The following is a 13931-nucleotide window of genomic DNA, read 5'->3' as shown; positions in this document are numbered from 1 at the left end:
AATGAGTTATCATCTCATCTGAGTTACAAAGCATAATAATTATAACAATAATATGACAACAAATGTTGGAGAGGATATAGAGAAAAATATACTGTTTATATACTGTTGGTGGGAAAGTAAATTATTACACCATCAAGAGTGGCACAAAGATTCCTCAAAAAATTGAAAGTAGATCTGCCATATGATCCAGTTATTCCATTTCTGGGTATTTATCCAATGGAAATGAAATCAGCATACTAGAGAGATACTTGAATGCCCATGTTTGTCAAAGCACTTTTCAATCAATGAGTTGATAAAAGAAAAGTTGTTATACACAAAATGGAATATTTCTCAGCAATAAACAAAAGTGAAATCCTGCCATTGACAGTAAAATGGGTGGAAGTGGAGGACATTATGCTAAGTGAAATACTTGACATAGTCAAGTAATTTATGTGAAACTAAAAGAAGTTGAGTTGAATGTAGAGTAGTGATCAGTAGAGATGGAAAAATGTTGTATTGAGGGAGCTGTGCTTTGATCAGTGCATGCTCTATGCTTGTATTGAAATATCACACTGAATCCCATTCATTTGTACAAATAATAAGTGCCAATCAAAAAATTCAATAGAAATGAAAGGATTTAAAAACAAACAACCAATTTAGAAAAATAAATGGCAGATTAAATGAATATAAGTATTCAATTTGGTGTGAAGATTCTCCTTTTAATCTTTCTTTATTATAGATTCTTGGCTTTATCACCTAGTACCTCCTATTCTTTATCTTTGTGCCAACTGTAGATTTGAAATGTGAATTTAAATATGAAATTTAAAAAACGATTCCTCAGATGAACAAGGTGGTACACACTGATATTATTCAGCTTTCTGAAACTTTAATAATGAATGGCTCTAAAACTTCGAATGCATGAATTGCAAATGTGTTTGCTGAAAGAGACAATTTGAAGGCGTGATATTGCTAAGAATTTTAGTGATCTATTAGAAATTTACTTAGCAATAAGATTTGGTTGTTAATGCATTTACTAAAATGTTGAACACATTCTACTTGTACATCTTTAATACCCAGGACTGAGTTACTCATCGTCCCTGTTAATAGCCTGCCTAATGGAAAAATGCATTTTATATCAGCAGCTCAGGAGGCTGAGACAGGAGGATCACAAGTTCAGGACTCAGCAATTTAGTTCGAGACACTAAGCAACTTAGCAAGACCCTGTCTTAAAATTAAAAACAAAAAGGGCTGGCAAAATAGCTCAGTGGTAGGGCACCCCTAGGTTAAATCTCCAGTATCCCTCAAGTATACTTCAGTCATGAATACACATACCTACTCTCAGCTACAACAGCACCTCTCATATAACAATTTGTTTACCCTATCTGCTGAAATACATTAAACCAACAATAGATTTTTCCATTTCTTATTCTTCAAATTTGATACCCAAGGTTTACCTGTTGTTTTTATTTGTTTTACTTTGTTTGTTTTCAATTTGACTATTACTAGTTTTTAATTTGTGTCAGGAAATGTGAAAGTAGTTTCTTGTAGTTCTTCAGGTTTCTTGAGTTGCAAATGTCTTTCTGTTTCCACCTAGAATTCTATATTGATATTTCTAAACTGGTTGTTTTTCTGGTATGGGCTGTCAATGATAGGTGTCAATATTACTGTTACTTTAGCTGGAGAATTTTACATATGATAATGATACTCAGCCTATCTGTGGTATAATTGTATCTTTCAAAATCTGAATGTGAACTCTAAGAATGATGGTTCTGACATTTTCACTGGTAGGAAATATAATTCTTTTAATGTTAATTAGTTTAGGCAATACATTGTTGACATTTACTTCAGTGAACAAAACAAACAATAAAGGCAACATTAGAGGTACTGCGTCAGCCTATCTAAAATGATTTGAATGTGTCATATCATAATATTTACAAATAAATTATTCATTTACCTTATTATTGCCCTCATGAAGTAAGCATAATGTGTTTGCAATTAAATTAAAACCTAGATTCTTATTAATGAAACAAAATTGCTAAAAAAAGAAAAATGACTTCCTATTAAAGTGTCTAATAAATTGATTATCCTTACACTTCAATAATATTATAATTTAATATATTCCTTGACAGAAAGATGATATTTTAAAAGGCGATGCCTCAGTAAGTAGTTTCTGAATCAGATATATGAATTCATTTTCAATTTATATACTAGCCTGATATAAAATGCATTTTTCCATTAGGCAGGCTATTAACAGGGACAATGAGTAACCCAGTCCTGAGTATTAAAGATGGACAAGTAGAATGTGTTCAACATTTTAGTAAATGCATTAACAACCAAGTCTTATTGCTAAGTAAATTTCTAATAGATCACTAAAATTCTTAGCAATATCACGCCTTCAAATTGTCTCTTTCAGCAAACACATTTGCAATTCATGCATTCGAAGTTTTAGAGCCATTCATTATTAAAGTTTCAGAAAGCTGAATAATATGAATTTGTCAGACTAAGGCATATGCATATATGATTGATGCATTTTATTTTCATAACAAACCTTTCAAGTTTAACTTTTTCGTCTAATTGGGTGGGTGGACATTAAGCTCAACAACATTTTGGCATTTTGAACATAAATAGAAATCTATTCCGAACCGCCATGCATTCAGCAGAGTTGTCCTCGTGATGTCTTCTCATACAGCTGAAAATGTCTCCAGTGAAGAGTAAACAAACAGGATGACAAAACTACTATAAAATAATTTAAATTAAATTTTTAGCTACTCAGCTGTTGCACTCATGGAGTTTGATGATTCAGTGGGAGGTTTATATCTGTGTGTGATTTTGGTTAAGAAAAAAGAATCGAATTATAGTAGGCTCTTTCAAATAATCATTTTGTTGTTTTATACTAAGAAAACAAACAATTTGGTTTACATTTTCTCATGAATGTTGTTTAGAATTGGAAGATGGTCTTTTAGTTGGACTATTTAAAGAATAGTCCAACTAAACATAAAAGAACTTAACATAAAGAATTTTAAAGAATTTAACATAAAGCACGCCTCTTTTTGCACATAGTTTTGATGCTTCCTTCTTGTCTCACTTACATTGCCTGGTTGCTAACACTAAGTCAAACTTATGTGGACCTGGTTATTTTAGTGGTGTGGTAGGAATTTTCCTTATCTTAAGATACCAAGTACTCCAATTGTAAGTGCAATTGGAAGAGCATTTCTTCTTTTATCTCAATATGTGTGAAAAAAAAAAATGTGTGTTTAGATTGTCTTCATCCATTTATTTTGAACTACAGAGGAGTCATTCAAAACACTTTTAGAAGATACCTGATGTTTGACAGGTTTTCTTTATGAAAATAGTTTCATCCTAAACTTTTCAGATAATTAGCTCTTAAATTATACACATGTTAATCAACTTTAACATTTAGGTCAGAGTTTTAGAGAAATATTTCATTTACATTTAAAATATTTGAAATAGGTCAAGTTTGAATCACAAAAGATTTAGGTATATAAATTTTAATAGAATAATCAAGTAGATAAAATTTCAATGTATTTGTTTATTTTGGATACTCTATTTCTGCTGAATTTTCTAGAGTTAATCATACTTTACATATGGACAGATTACGTACTAGACACATATGTAATACCTAGATTTTTCAAAGCATATCTGTGTCTGATGAAGACTGATAATATTAAACACTATTTCACGTTTATTGGCAATTTGAATATCTGCTAAGCATCTACTTAAGCCACTATTGAAAAAATAGGTTGTTGATGTTTTTATTGATTTATAGGAGTTCTTTACATATGTTCCATATATATGAGTCCTTTCTCATCATTATCAATTTATATTGAAATTATATTTCTGTTCTTGCTTTGCATTCTTACTTTCCTTTTTTTTTTTTTTTTTTTTTTGTAGCACAAACACATTTCTTACTAACCAAAGGGATGAACTTAGTTAAACCAACACTTTGAAATGGTTGCATGTAAAATGTTTGTGATAGAGATAATTGAATACAGTAATGAAAAAAAAAAAAAAGCAATCTGAAGATTTGCTCATTGAACTGAGCTTCTTCATTCCTGCAGCTAATTTCTGTCCAAATTGATGATGAAATTTTTATTCTATTTTATCATAGACCCGAGAACAGGTGACATTATTCATGACACACTCCACCACTAACTTCCCATCTTTCAATTTTGTTATTGTGCTTTCCTTCCCATCCCATTCCTGATGCTGAACCAATGCAGCGTCAACAAAGCTGCAGCCTGTCTGAGTTTTTCTGCCATCAGCTATAGTTTCTTCAAACTTCTCTCCCAGGGTACAAGAAAACTGAGTTGTTTTCAAAGTGCTTTCAGTTTTTAGGTTGAGCTTCTGGCCTTTAAGGGTGATGATGCAATCTGGTTTGGCCATTGCATCCATTTTCTGCATAGTCAGTCCCACTCCTAGTTCTTTCTTTCAGTCATCAAAGCCTTTGCTGTCCACCAGGCCCCATCTTCCTTCCAGCTGCTGAGTGGTGGCCATGGTGGGCCGGGCTGGCTGGTGTGCACTGCTAGGATAGCGGCTAGGATGTGGGTAGCGTGCTGTTGCATTCTTACTTTCTTAATGTTGTCTTTCAAGGAATAGAAATTTTAAGGAAGTACAACTCATTGGTCAATTGATTTTGTGATTATTTAAAAAAAATTAATCTGTTTAAAAAAAACATTTGCCTAGTCCAAAGTCAAGAAATTATTCCATCTATCTTCCAGAAACTGAATTGTTTTACTACTCGAATTTGTTTTATAATCATATACATTTATTTTTATATATAGCATTAAAGTTATTTTCATATGGATATCAAATTGAGCTGGTAAGTTTATGGAAAAGACCATCCTTTCCCCAGTATGCTAGGCTATAGTAACGTGTTTATTATAAATTAATGACCTATAAGCACATGTCTGTTTCTGGTGTCTTTGTTTCTCCATATCAGTTTGTTTGCCTCTCCTTGCAGCAGTATCTCATTATTTAATCAGATTTGAAGTTGTGATATTTGGTGACGTATGTCTTCCAACACTGTTCTTTCTCAAATGAAATTGAGAAAAGAATCTAATTTGAAAAAATGAAATAGTCAATCTTTGACTTTTTTGGCTTTTCCATTGCTATATAAATTTTCTAATTTTCTTGTCAAATTCCATTAAAAATTGTACATTTACATAACCATCTGGAGAAAATTTTTATTTTAACAATAATGAGACATCTATTTCATGAATATATTTCCCCATAGATTTGTGTCTTTAGTTACATGACCTTTTTGAAAAAATGTCACCTTAATGGTTACTGTAGAATGTACAACCTGAATTTTTTATTTATTAATTACTAACTTAAAACTGATACCACTTTCAGACACTGTAAAAACTTTACTACAATTTAAAAACTTGTCCCCTCTCTCTTTTTGTACTATTCTTGTCATAAACTGTGCTGCAACGTATATTCTAAATCCTAGAAACAATATTTTTTTTTCACTAAATGCAGCTCATTGAATTCCTAATTTCATCCATAGTTCAGAGTTCTAATGTACATACCATTGGAGTCCTAGATTGAGGACAGAAGAGAAAAATGTATAGAAACCAGATGGAGGAAAGTATTAACAAAGTTTATTCTGTAATATTTTTTAATATCAGAAGCATCAGGGTACAGATTCTGCAAATTCTACTGGCCAGTAGCAATATCCAGAAGATTAATAAAAGCTGACTTCTCAAATTTTCTCTATAATCAGGTTATATCAATAAAGCAAACCACACAAATGAGCTTGATTTTGTGTGTGTGTGTGTGTGTGTGTGTGTGTGTGTGTGTGTGTGTGTGTGTGTGTTTAACTTAACAGGGATTTATGTATGTTTGATTTTGAAATGGAGAAAATAGTTACCTATGGAAGCACAGCATATGTCAAGGTCATTAGGGCTAATTATCAATATTCTGAATATCCTCCTTCTGAGAACAAGGTGATTTTGCATTTTTTTCTGTTATCAGTGTGTGTTTTGTCATGGAAAGAGCATTATTCTAAGTATCCTGAATATCAATGTTATATATCAGAAAAGGTTTATATGCATGTGGGAGGGATATGTAGGCAAAGCACAGGGAAGCCCTCATGAAAAGACAGAGGAGCTGCCACCATAAGGTTAGGGAAACAGAGCGGAGCACATCAGCATGACATATTGAAGAAGCATTTGTCAAAAGTGAGTTTGAAATTATTGCCTTTTTTAGGAATTTCTAAGAAAGTTCCCTCCACTTATCTCGGTTGGCAGCAGCATAGTGGTTGTTCTCAATTCTCACCAAGAAGCAGCTGTGAATCTCTCATCTGCTCACTTGTCTGCTGGTAACCACTTCCAGGGAATAATGACCTTTTTCTCTCCTGCTTTCTAAAAGAGGATTCCAGGTAATATAATTCCGAGATTCTCTGCTGTTACATACAGGAGGTTTTAAAATGGCGTGGTGATTTTACTGAACTGTTAACAAATAATACAGCCATCCTGCTAATTGGAGGTTAGATATAGCAGTATGATTTTCTTTGGCCAATGAAATATGACAAATAATGTGTCATTCCTGGGTCATGGAAAATTCTAAAAGGCTAAGAGTAGGTGCAAGCTTCCCCCATACCACTTTTCCTTCTGCAGAGATGAAGGAAGCATATATGTAGGTGGACTTCCATCAGCCTGAATCTGTGAACCAAAAATATTGCCCTTCAAACCCATATCGTACAGGTAGTAGGAACATTTATGTCCCATGGAGTCACTGTCCTGATACCATTTTTGTGTGTGTCACATCTTGAGAGTCTCAAGTTGGTGATGGTCCTCTGCTTTGTTCACTCCAGCATTCAGAATAATGGAATAGTCAACATTGCCTTAGAAGAAAAACTTAACATCCACCTTTTATCAAGATAAAAAAAAAAAAAAAATTGGGTAGTGTCACATTTCTTATGTGTTCTTGTAATCACGAAACAGTTATCTTTATACTTAATTTCTTTGTAAGGGTACGTGATAAATTTCTGGACATGCATCATTGAAGATTCCCTTTAAAAATGATTCCTTTGCCATGTAGGAGAGCTCTACTCCACAGAGGTTGAGGATTATAAAATGGTTGTGTAGTCAGTCTCAAAAAGTTGAATATTCAGGCAGAAAACATACTGGCATAGATAATGCTAACAAGAATCATTTCTGTTGAGCAGAATTAAAGGCATAATTATCAAGGCAAAACAATTGTTTGAATTGTCTAACAAACCTAAAGAATATATTTGTTATGGTTTATATGTGAGTTGCCTCTCCAAAGCTCATGAGACAATGCAAGAAAGCTTAAAGGTGATTGGGATAAGAACATTAACCTAATCAGTCCCTTAATCCTTTAAAAATTTTTATTTGTTCTAATTCGTTATACATGACAGTAGAATGCATTTATACATTTTGATAAATCGTACATAATGGAGTGTAATTTCTCATTTTCTGATTGTACATATTGTAGGATCACATCAGTCATGCTGTCATACATATACATGAGGTAATAAAGTCTGTTTCACTCTACTATCTTTCTTACTCCTCCCCCACCCCTCCCTTCACTCCTCTCTACCCTAATATAAAGCATCTCTTATTTTTCCTTAGCCGTCTCCCCTCCTCATTGTGAATTAGCATCTGTATATCAGAGAAAACATTCTGCCTTTGTTTTTTGGGACTTGACTTATTTGGCTTAGCATGATAGGCAATTACTGGGTGGTAACTGTAGGGAGGTTGGGTATGGCTGGAGGAGGTTGGTACCAGGGTTGTGTCTTTGGGGTACATATTTTGTCCCTGAAGAGTGGAGTAAGCACTTTCTCTTTCTCCCATTCCCCTCTTACTCTAAAACTGTAAGCCCCCAAATAAATTTTTCTTCCTTAAAATTGTTCTTGTCAGGTCTTTTTGGTCATAGCAGTGAAAAAGCTGACTAAAACAATATTGATAGTAATTGGGTTGTGAACATTGAAAAAATGTTAAATTCTAAAACTCTAATACATTTTTATTCCAGGATATATTTGTGATTTCCTTCAGAAGAATAGTGAGAACTTACGTTTTATCACTAGTAAATAATACAAAGATAATTGGTTTGATGTTACATCTAGTATCAACATAAATTCTAATTAAAAAATATGAAAGTGGAAAACAATTCAACCTAAAGAAAAAAATATTTAATGAAATACCATCTAAGAAATTAATTGTTTATTATTTACAAATAAAGACAATTTAAAAAGTCAATGCTTATTTGGGAAAAACATACTTGTAACATTACACTATACTCAAATTTTCCCAATTTCAAGAACTGGCAGATGACATGACAGTTAAGTTTAGAATGAACCTTGTACTAACTATGATAATGAATTCCATAACCTGAAAATTGAATTTGCTTAGTAAATCAGTCATAAGCTCCCTACCTCGGACTTAGGGTGTGTTTTCCACTTAATCATTATATGAAATCAGTTTTGAAAAAGATAGGTAAAAATGGTCATATATTATATCCAATGAAGACATAAAATCTCGTGGATGGTGATGATTACAGTTTATAATATTTTTTTCCAATTTTATTAACCTGTGTAGCTGCTGCTCCATTACTAATTTAGACTAAACTCATTACATGCCCTTTAAAACCCAATATACAATAAGTGGTTCAAAGTGAAAACCTCGTCTTTCTTATTAGTAATAGAGAACTAAAAATCTGGAATTTAATTAACTAACCAGAAACTGAGTATTATTGTAAGTATTGGTGAAATGAGGAAGTGACATTTGGTCTCACCCTAAAATAAGTCTTCAGTGTAACTGGAGAAGAACTACTAATGGCAAAAATCAGCTACTGTTTTATTAACATTAGTCTGCAGGATTCCTTAAGTATAATTATATTTGACCTCATCGGTTTATACAGTGAACAGAAATAATAATAAAAAGTTTATGAATTTTCTCCATGTTATTCAGCAACCAAGACAAGAACACCACCTAGGTGAGAGAAAGAATGGGGTAGGCAGTGTCATGGACTTCACACCCAGAACACTTCCAAAGTGGTCACCTCACTTCATAAGGGTATGACTCACCTTTAAACCCCCTAAGCCTCAGGGGCTTTGAATATAAATCTTGCTGTTATGTTCTGAATTCCCCCACCCCAACAAATTTATGTGAGTCCTAGGACTCAATACTTCAAAATATGCGTATATTTGGAAATGTGGGTTTTGAAGAAATAATTAAAATTAAATGAGATCATACAGGTAGGGCATAATTAATATTACTGATGTCCTTACAAGAAAAGAAGGTTAGGACAGAGGTTAACACAGAAGATCATATGAAATCAATGAACGAAGAGGGCCAAGAAAGAGATTCTGAGAAGGGTTCAGCCTGCCAACACCTTGATCTTGGACTGCTAATATCCCAAATAAGGAGGAAATGAATTTCTATTGTTGAAATTCTATGTTACTTTTTTGTGGTAGCCTGAACAAACTAAAATACTTGCTAAAGTATGAGTTTAAATAAAGATGAAGCAGAAGTATATATGTAAACTACTTTACCTATGAAAGGTGATCAATTATTTTTAGTTATTATTCTTTCTTTAATCTTACTCCTTTCTTCATAGTGAATCCTGATAGGAAGAACTCCTACAGGAAAAAAATTATCTGAAAAACTCAGTGGGCAGGAAGTCTGTACATGAACATGCTTAACTATTTCAAACCTGTAGAGAAGAAAAATAGGAAGAAACCAAATAATTATATTTGCTGTCTGAAAATAAACTGTGTCCTTTTGGAAAATAACTGAAATCATACTTCTCAAGAGATTAGGGAACAATAGAACTGAACTTGATTTAGTATTTTTAGAGTTTCATTCAAAGAGACATGAAAGAGTTAAACAAGTTGCTTGCTATTGTCTATAATTGCTAGCTAGAAGGAAATAGATCAGTGTTATCAAAACATACCATAACTGAACATGGTTAAGCATCCCCAAAGTTTATGAGCTGAAAAACAAGTTAAAAGTAATCTAGTCTTAACTTTTCCCAGCTTCAAAAAGAATTCAAGACATGTTTCCAATCAATCTACTCATTGATTAATTATTATTGACTGCAGATAATTACCTTTAAAAAAGCCTTTATTCCTTTTATGCTTATCCTAGGACCTTTCAAGGAGCCTTGCAATATAACTAGACAAACAACTTGAGACATTGCCTCAAGATAGATTTATTTAAAATAAACGGATATCATTAATCTCATCTAGACACTTGGCTAGGCAGGCAATTCTGCTTAAGTGTGCAACTGCACACTGCTGAGCTGTCATGCTGGGATGCAGAATAGAGCTCTGACATTTGAGTTTAGTAAAGTGTAATTCCCCAGGACTACAAGAGATGAGAAGGTAAATTTGATGTATGGAATACTTTGCCTTTATAGCCCATCAACACCTTCATCAACAATAGCGCTCCGCCGGAAGGACCAAGAAATATGCTAAAAAAAGGACATCCCTTATTTATAACACAATTTTTCTTGTGCAAAGACAAAGGAAAGAATAGCAGAAAATATTTTTAAACACCAATTTTGCCTCACTCTTTAAATAAAGAATAATTCTTCAGTGTACATTACATAAATAGGCTGTGTTCTGTTGGCTGTGTTCTTCTTTGGAAAAGAAAAAATCAAGACAAACTATAGTGAACTAAAAAAAGATCAAACACATCATGTTATGAAGTTAATTTAAAGTTAGACTTCTCTCTGTTCACAGATTCTTGTATGATCAGAGGGAATAGTTGGGAAGGGTGAGACATTTGAGAATCTTATACTGAAACAGTGAGTCCCATCACTTGGTCTTTCACAAGGTTATCTAGGTCTCTGGGACTGAAGCAATGACCCATTACTACTTTACATCATGTATATTTAACTCTAGGGATACAATGCCATTTAGAGACTAACTGCTCTTTGCTTTTGTTAGCAAAAATGGAAGGGGAAATTGAAGGGATCCAAGAAATACCTTTTTATCTAAACCAAAATTTGTGTCTATTTCCCAAATCATGTATGGATTTTAAGCATATGAGAATAACACAGCAATCTTGACCCAATGTATTCTTATACTTTAGCATATTGTCATTACATATTATTAAATCAAAAATAGTTGTGCTAAAAACCACAAGAAATTAAATTCTTGGGAATCAGGAGCAAAATAATAATATGACATGTGTCACATACATTATCATCCAGATCTTTGCATCTTGAAAGTGGTTGATTAAGAGTATCCAACAGTAATGTTTTGCATATTTCTATTACCAAATCATGTCATGAACTATTAGTGTTCTTTACTACCTGCAGTAAGGTCATTAGCATCTTTAAATTTAATCAGATCAGAGAGAATATTCCAAAAGCCCCAGAACTAATTCAGAAAATTTATCCTTAAAATTATCTTCCTTTAGAACTACTCCCACTACTAAAATCTGTATTGGTCAGGGTTCTCCAAAGAAACCGAAACAACAGAATGTACATATTTATAGAAAAAGTTTAATTATAAGCAATTGACTCACAAGATTTTGGAGGTTGCTATTCTGAATGGTTGTTATACTCAAAAATTAACAAGTTAACTCAACCCTCAGGCCCTCATTGGACACTGATTCTGCTGAAGCCTTGCTGTTCAACTTTCTAGGATCCAAAACTATGAGAAATGAAAGTTTGTTGTTTATAAGTAGCCCACATCATGATATTTTTGTTTTAGCAGCCCCCAGGAGAACAAATCCTAAACTCCAAAACTTACCAGCAGCCTGGAGACGCAGAAGCACCGAAGGCATAGTTCCATCTAAGTCTGAAGGCCTTAGAGCCAGGAGAGCTGATGGCTTAGATGCCAGTGTTAAATGAAGTAGGCTCAAGGCTCCAGAAAAGCTTCTTTATCAGTTTGAGTCCAGTCTGAAGGCAGGAAAAACTCATGCCAGATAAAGGCCTCAGGTAGGAGGAGCTTCCTCTTAATGGCAGAGAATCTGTCCTTTATTATGTTCAGTCTGTCAAATGATTTAATGAAGACCATACATTAGGTAGTGCTTTACTCAGTCTAGTGATTTAAAAGTCAAACTAATCCAAAACCACTACCACAGAAATACCCAGAATAACAGTTTACCAAACATCAGCACTCCATAGCCTAGTCAAGTTAACTTACATACATGCATACATACATACATACACACACATACATACATATAGGAAGGAATGAATACAATTTCAAAATTAGTCCTAGAGTGCAGAGAAAACAAAAACATAGCAAACAGAAATTGCTGTGGAGATTAGTAGTTCTCACTAAGTAATGTTTTAAAAAGTTCAAAACCATGCATAGGTAAGAGGCCAGCATAATAAATAATATTTCCAGTCTGACTTCATTTATAAGTATGGAATTTTTATCATGCTTTTAATATTTTCCTTTTATTTAATTGATGGTTATATGACATTGAAAACAGTTTTCACTAATCAAAGCTTTTTTGTTTTGTTAAGTAGACAACTTTAGGGCCAATTCTATTGTAAAGATGAAAGGTCTCATGCATCGAAATTTCATTTCCTTTGACATTAGATCCATTGATTTTTTTTTCTTAAAAGATGTTTATACACATTAATTTTACAGCTTTCCAGAGAGGAGAGTATAATTAAGTATTGATGTTCTGAAATGCATGTATTAAAATAGAAGATTTATAATGTTTTAAATTTTGAAAATGGTCAAAAATAAAAGATCTGGAATATTCTTTGCTATTTATGATGTTCATTTACTCCTATATACTGCTTCAAAGAAGATCATGATTAATTCATTGCAAAAATTCATGGAGGATTTCTTGCACTTATAATTTTACATTTTTTATCTTTATCAGATTCTTAAGGGAAAAAAGATAATTGATATTGAAATCAGGGAATTGTCTTATGTGTCAAACATCAAGACATATTTCTTTATTGAAAAAGACACTATCCAATATATATTTGAATAAAAGATTATGGATCTCCTATAACAACTTTTATTATAGAATTTTTCTTCCCTCATGGTCTTTCTTTATGAATTTTAGTCCTATACTTTTTTATATATGCAAGACAATTATTTGATTTAAAATAGGAGAGAAGAACCAATTTACCTGCCAGTGAAGAAGCTTTAATTACTTGAATCTTTTTCTTTTTCCTCCACCTCATAAAATAGAGAATTTGATGTATGCATTTATCATTTAATTTCATGGAATCAAAAATTAATTAATATTTTCCCTATCGTCCTTCTCTCTATGTATGTCCCCAGGAGTTCAACTAAGAAATGGGCTGTTCTGATATCAATCTCAGGAGAAATAGGAAGAAATTTTCTTCTATTAGTATAACATTTTTCTGAATAATACTATTCATCTTATTATTTGAATAGTAGTAAAGAGTATATAAATTTATACAAATACTGTTCATTGCAGTGGAGATAAAATTGGAGGTGAACTGCCTGGGTTTGAATACTGTTCCTGAGTTTTATTAATTACAGTATCAGTGAAAGGCTTGAAGGAGTTAATAGAGCTAAGGTATTATTGAAGTGCCGACCAATTATTTTTAGTGTTTGTTGCAGTATTAAGTAATGCATTGATTATAAAATGTTTCTGTATATGAGGAACTTATTTTTTATTGTTAAGGACAGGTTTTGGAATCTCTTCCTGCTCAAATATCAGAAAAGACATCTTCATGCATTATCCCACTTAAAGAAATAAAGAAGGAAAGGACACCACAAGGGCAGATTAAATATATTATCGGCAGTTATTTCAATTACCCTATTATTTAATTCTGATTTCTCAAAAATAAAAGTGACCATACATTAAAAGATTTGTTATAAAGGGATGAATAATAATTTCATTGATTTGCTGGGATATGGAAACTTATTTTAAGCTGACTGCATTTAGTATACAGCACATCACTGTATTTATCAATTATATTTTATGTTGCAATGTATGTGTATGCCAGACAAA

At 32.6% G+C, this 13931-nt stretch overlaps 1 pseudogene across 1 annotated transcript; it reads right to left on the bottom strand.

Moving 5' to 3' along the window:
- Positions 1-4017: 4017 nt before the first annotated feature.
- LOC306653116 (fatty acid-binding protein 5-like) lies at positions 4018-4494 on the bottom strand (annotated as a pseudogene). Its single transcript has one exon. The product of its transcript is annotated as a fatty acid-binding protein 5-like (transcript).
- Positions 4495-13931: the final 9437 nt, after the last annotated feature.

Source organism: Sciurus vulgaris (assembly GCF_902686455.1).
Source record: "Sciurus vulgaris genome assembly, chromosome: 2".
Taxonomy (NCBI): domain Eukaryota; kingdom Metazoa; phylum Chordata; class Mammalia; order Rodentia; family Sciuridae; genus Sciurus; species Sciurus vulgaris.
The sequence above is the reverse complement of the archived record's forward strand: the minus strand, read 5'-3'. Positions and strand labels throughout refer to the sequence as shown.